Source organism: Pinus tabuliformis, chromosome X, assembly GCF_031772625.1.
Source record: "Pinus tabuliformis cultivar Carrire ecotype Pingquan chromosome X, CPIR1, whole genome shotgun sequence".
NCBI classification, from domain to species: Eukaryota; Viridiplantae; Streptophyta; class Pinopsida; order Pinales; family Pinaceae; genus Pinus; species Pinus tabuliformis.
This window is the reverse complement of record NC_142308.1, coordinates 1,087,499,423-1,087,505,733: the sequence shown is the minus strand read 5'-3', so window position 1 is coordinate 1,087,505,733 and position 6,311 is coordinate 1,087,499,423. Positions and strand designations below refer to the sequence as shown.

The 6,311-nt window shown below is 38.3% G+C and overlaps 1 pseudogene across 1 annotated transcript; it reads left to right on the top strand.

Annotated features, from left to right (window-relative positions):
* Nucleotides 1-301: 301 nt before the first annotated feature.
* On the top strand, nucleotides 302-3,624 carry LOC149143598 (cinnamoyl-CoA reductase-like SNL6; annotated as a pseudogene). Its single transcript, XR_016264617.1, has 6 exons — nucleotides 302-903; nucleotides 1,175-1,326; nucleotides 1,400-1,594; nucleotides 2,481-2,634; nucleotides 2,886-3,077; nucleotides 3,282-3,624. The product of XR_016264617.1 is annotated as a cinnamoyl-CoA reductase-like SNL6 (transcript).
* Nucleotides 3,625-6,311: the final 2,687 nt, after the last annotated feature.

The following is a 6,311-nucleotide window of genomic DNA, read 5'->3' as shown; positions in this document are numbered from 1 at the left end:
GAATGGCCCGTTTTCTGTCACCGGCCGAAAATAGTCCGGCTCCGGACACCAGGAATGTCTCCGCCTTCCGCCACCTTCCCCTAGCTCCGCCACCCTCCTTCTCCGCTTCTCCGCCACCCTCCCCTGGAAATCCTGACATTCCCTACCAGGGCCTGACAAAAAATTGGATTCAGATCGCAGGGAATGGGGCCCTGACAGACTACTCCGATCGGGGACGAGCTATTGCAGCCGCGGTGTATTGTTCCGGGGAGCTCCTTATTCCGGTTCCAATTCGAATTGTCACCCGTGCGCTGCAATGCATAATCATAACCCTGTTGCAATTGTATGAAAGAACCTGACCAAGATTGCAATCTACTCCGATCGGTTTCTGGAACAGCTAATTCTCACCCGCGCACTGCAATGCATAATCATAACCCTGTTGCAATTGTATGAAAGACCCTGACCAAGATTGCAATGCATAATCGCCACGGAACCCATACGGAACCCTAAGCCAAATTGAATGAACTCCTGCATTGCTCACCGGTCCTTCTTTAAGCCTCCCACCTGCACCTACGACATGCATTAAACATGCCGACGATCCCCAACTCATTCCTAATTGTTCGATCTTCCCTTTTAAAGCCCCTCCCTGGCCTTCATTCCAGGTCACAGAGTTGTTCGTGCAGTGCTAGGAGGAGGAGGAGCAGCGTTGCAATTGGGGAAAATTTCAAAATCAATAACGAGAGGACAGAAGTAAGTTTGTGGAAATAGCAACCATGCCGGTGTTTCCTTCTGGTCTGGACCCCTCTGAGGGCAATGGCAAGGTCGTTTGTGTCATGGATGCGTCCAGTTATGTAGGTTTGTGGATTGTTCAGGGCCTTCTGCAACGAGGCTATTCAGTGCATGCCACTGTGCAGAGAGACGCTGGTATGTTTATTTATTGAAAAGAGAACAAGATTTTCTAGTTTCTTGATGAATTTCAGGTTAAGATGAATCTCTATGAATCTCAGATTTTAAACCAAGCTTGATGTGTTTTTGTTTTCAAAACCCTAAGGATAAAAATATGGAAGTTGCCCCATTCCATCCCTATTTTGAATTCCCAGTCACTTTGAAATTGAGCTGAAGGTTTTTAGATTTCGTTTCGAGTGACCTTATAGTATGTTGGGCATTCTTCATTGATGATTTTGAATGCTGGCAGGCGAGGTTGAGTCTCTCAGAAAATTGCAGGGGGATCGATTGCAGATTTTCTATGCAGATGTCTTGGATTATCACAGCATTTCTGATGCGCTCAAGGGATGTTCTGGTCTGTTCTATACCTTTGAGCACCCTCAGAGTGCTGCAGGCTATGATGTAAGTTAGTGAACCTTTCAGTTAAAGATGTGGGCATTTTGGTGTCTGTCTTCGAGGGTTGAATATTTGATAGATGTGAACTTGTGTAATACAGGAAGTACAAGCAGCCCACAATGCACTGAAAGCGTGTGCTTAGACTGAGACCATTGAGAAAGTTGTGTTCACTTCTTCTGTGGCTGCAGCAATTTGGAGAGAAGATGGAGACTACAAGGTTAATGCCCTTGACGAGAGGCATTGGAGTGATGCAAATCTTTGCAGGAAATTGAAGGTCTGTATGTGTGATTATTGTATATGTCAAAAAGTTAGGTTTTGGTTATGCAATCTAAGTAAGTAACTCAGAAGTTTGCAATGTTGCATCTAGAGTTGCTTTGATCAGATTAGTTACTTAATCTATTAAATCTAATAAGTAACTTAAAAGTTTGCATTTACAGTTTTTCAATTCCAGTCAGCAATAGGATGGAAGCCATGATAGTAATATATTTGATATCAGCTCAACATGTCACTAGTGGGAATTGAATCTGGGTGAGGAGAGACATAATTGCTCCTTCCAAAGTGGCCATATTTTAGTTTATCCAGGGTCATATTTTAGTTTATTCAACATCATAATACATTCTACTCGGCTATACAGTGTATCTTGCTTCTCTAAGTCCCCATATCCAATTAGTTTTTGGCGTTTTGTAATTGCGTAATGATAATACATGCTATATATCGCACCTAACTTTGCAACAATACATATCCAACTGATCTTGCCTCTTAAGATTGCTGAAGTGATAACACATTCTAGACAATAGAGTGCATCTATCTTCTCTATATGCAACAATCCATATGCAATTCATTTTCGCCCTTTTGAAGTTGCCCAGGCTATAAATGCATCAAATAAGAGAGAATCTACATATGCAACCATTTCTAAATCTTTGGTGCATATTAGAGCAGGGCTAAAATGGCTTTGTGCTAAGTATATATATATTTTACAGAGAGAAACTATATGTATTGGGGTGAGGTATTCATCATTTTTTCACGGGGTATATGTATAAACTTTGGGAGTTTCTCAAAGATTGTGAAGTTCAAAGCCTGCCCAGTTTAATAACAGTATTCCAAACCTTGAAGTGATCTGTGGTATTCTGTTCTAATTATACAATATTTCCTGTTCACAGTTGTGGTACGCATTAGCCAAGACACTGTCAGAGAAGGCTGCATGGGTGCTGGCAATGGACAGAGGGTTGAATATGGTGACAATCAACACATCTCTGATTGTAGGACCTGGCATCACATACAAAAGCTCAGGATCTACCATTGCATATCTTAAAGGTGAGGATGAGAGATCTGCATACCATATAGACTCTGCTTTAAAGCATACAAATATGGTATAGTAATCCTCTGGAGAGGATCTAATCCATAGAGGTGCAATATATAATTTAGTTTGCTTACAATTGCGAGTCCTTGTAGCACAGGGGCAGCACATATAAATATGGAATATTCGAAAAGGATTTAATCTCTGTAAGTGCAATACACAGTACATAAGCTAGTTTATTTACAGGTGGAGGTCTTTATGATTGCAGGGGCTGCACAAATGTATGAGAAGGGCACTTTAGCTAGTGTGGACATAAGTTTTCTAGCGGATGCACATATATGTGCTTATGAAGATCCATCTGCCTATGGGAGGTATATTTGTTTCAATCAAATAGTCAGTAAGGCAGAGGATGCTGTCAATTTAGCACAGAGCTTGCGTCACCTGATACGTTCCCTGATAGGTACAGAGCAATTATTTATTCTTCAGTTATTAAAATCACTGAAGATTCTGTATCTGCAAGATTTGAAATGGGTTTGTTTACATAATGATATTTTATCACAATTATTGTGTCACAATGAAACCAATCATACATAGCTGCTGTCCAAAGATAAATATGAATTTTGCATTATTTATTTGATTTTTTTGTTGTATAACTTGGTAACAGATTTGAAGACTCAACGGTCTACCAACAGTGTTTGAGTAATAAGAAGTTGACTGGATTGATGGTTGGATATGGAAATCGTGCAACCCTAAGCAGCGAACTGTAAGGGACGGGGGGGGCGAATTTTCCCCATATTTACAGCTCATCAGCAGCCATGAATGAGGGGCACAAGAAAACTTGGGGAGATTACATGTTTAGACTACATGCATTATTGTACATCATGTAATATAATTTTCCCTTTTAGGTTCGTTGGAATGTTGGCAATAAGTCGATTTTCTTCACGACGAGCATTAAAGTCTCAACCTTCATTTGATAGTTGGCAACAGCCCTAAGTCGATTTCCATAACGACCAGCAATGAAGTTTTAGCCTGTCACTAAGGCTTTCAACCATGCGCATTTTTTTGTTAATTGCTGAAGTAAAATCTATTTCCTGCTTTCTTCCAAAAGTGCAAGAAAACTTTGTCCTTCATTTGATAGTTGGCAACAGCCCTAAGTCGATTTCCATAACGACCAGCAATGAAGTTTTAGCCTGTCACTAAGGCTTTCAACCATGCGCATTTTTTTGTTAATTGCTGAAGTAAAATCTATTTCCTGCTTTCTTGCAAAAGTGCAAGAAAACTTTGTTGATGGGCTGTTTGGTGTGTGAATAAAAAGTTCTATACCCCACATTCTGGAATTGTTTTATCATTATGAAAGTTCCTCCCGTTTGTTTTACCATTATGGGCAGTTACACTCTTCCTTAACACAGCTTGCACTCTCCCTTATCATGAGCTGTGTTATGAATGAATGGAATGTGTAATGTTTGTTTATATGTGAAAATTTGTTACGTAAGGCCTTTTGCTTATATTTGCAGCCATCATTTTAATGATGTTTTTGTTTTTTTTTGTTTTAATCTTTATATATATTTGAGTGTGTTTTTATTTTTAAAGAAGCAGAAAAGATTATTTTTAATTAATTGGATTATTATGTAAAAATCCTTGAACCATTTATCTGAATAATCCACAAACATCTGGCAGGAAAGAGTAGATTTCCATTTCTGCCAAATGCATTTGGATCAACTAATAATTTATTTGAATAAATCACTGACATTTGTAAAATGGTGGATTATCATTATAAAAGGAAAAAAACGCTAAACAAATAATTTTTATATCCTGTTTTATTGATTTAATATGTTGTAACTGGTTAAAGTTCAAAGGAGTGGTTTATGTATGCCAGTTTTGTGGGAAGTGTCCTGACTCCACAGAAATTCTCACTTGTATATAGGATTGTAATAAGTGGAAAAGTGATTCTTCTCGCTTTTAAATTCTTCTCTCGTGTTTGCAATTGGCTTTATATATGCCAGTTTTGTGGGAAGTGTCTTGATTAAGAAAAACTCTACAGATGTTCTCTGTCACACATCTACTAACTAATAGAAGTTCATAAAAAGTGATTCTTCTCGCTTTTAAATGCTTCTCTCGTGTTTGCAATTGGTTTTATATATGCCAGTTTTGTGGGAAGTGTCTTGATTAAGAAAAACTCTAGAGATATTCTCTGTCACACATCTACTAACTAATAAAAGTTCATAAAAAATTTATTTACCACATACCATAATATTATATGGTCAATCTTGACAAATGAAAACGTAAGACTTGTAACTCGTTATTGTGACTTTACATAAATTATAGTGTGAATGTTCGTTTTAAAACAACTAATGAAATTTGTCATTAGAATTGGTTTACGACCTGAAAAGGTCACTGTCAGGCCAGTACATATGTTATTACAGCACTCTTTTGATAATTACGAATCATGAACCTTACACTGCGTTGCATATTGCACTTTGGTGATGATACCAATTTTACGCAGGGGCTTTGATGAAGCTTGCAACAACGACACCACTGCTAGGCTTTGCTGAGTCTGTTTTCTCTTCAGAAAATATAAATTTTTCCCTCATAGAGTATACTTGCTGATCCTCCTTCAAGTTGTCTTCCGTTATGGTTTCATAATCAATCTGCAGTCATGATTTTATTAGGTTGGTAATAAGGTGAGTGAGTAGCATTGAATGGAATATCTACATCATACCACTATCTACCTATGTATTCAAAGCAACATCTTCATACTGCTTCTTCCAATGGTAAGGTGGCCTTGTTAAGAGGCATTGGCAAATGTGGGGCAAGGTGCAAAATAATTTTGAATGTTCCTTTTCTCTTGGTTCACCGTTCACTTTCATGGTGAGGAGGAACATAAAGAAAGGAGACCCTAAAATTGTTAGAAGGGAGAGAGGAAGATCCTTTAAATTCAACACCAGAATTTGGTTGTGGTAAGTTGACTCTTTCTCCCTATTTTGGCATTTATCTCTTTTTTCCTTGCCCCCCCCCCAAAACTTTATGTGTTTCGTGCAATATCTGCAATACATCTCCTCATCAACAAGCTTAAAATGGATCCATTACTGCTTTTGACTCTTGGGGCCTTGGTAAAATTTAAATGGAAAGAAATCTACAAATTCAAATATGCAACATCGCAAACCCTATTTTAATATGCAAAGTTCAAAGTCCAAACTTAAAACTAGTAAAAGGTTGAAAGTACAAAACTTAAAACACAGATTTCAGACCTCCAATTTCGTGAGAGAATTAAATAAGGACAAATTTAACTTTAGCATGGAATGAGATTAATGAGCAGTGGACACAAGAATCCGGTTTACAACTCCAACATGCTTGAAGATGGGATCTACCACAAACTGCCCAAGAGAAATGTCAAACAAGCTCCAAGCTCACTCTAAATCACAACTCTTCAACATTGCTCCCAAACTCCAAATGTAGGGCTTAGGGTACTAGTAAAAGGTTGAAAGTACAAAACTTTAAACACAGATTTCAGCTCTCCAATTTCATGAGAGAATTAAATAAGGGCAATTTTAACTTTAACATATCTTGGAATGAGATCAATGAGCAGTGGGCACAAGAATCTGGTTCACAACTCCTCCAGCATGCTTGAAGATAGGAGATACCAAATCTACCACAAACACCCCAAGATAAATGCCAAACAAACTCCAAGCTCACT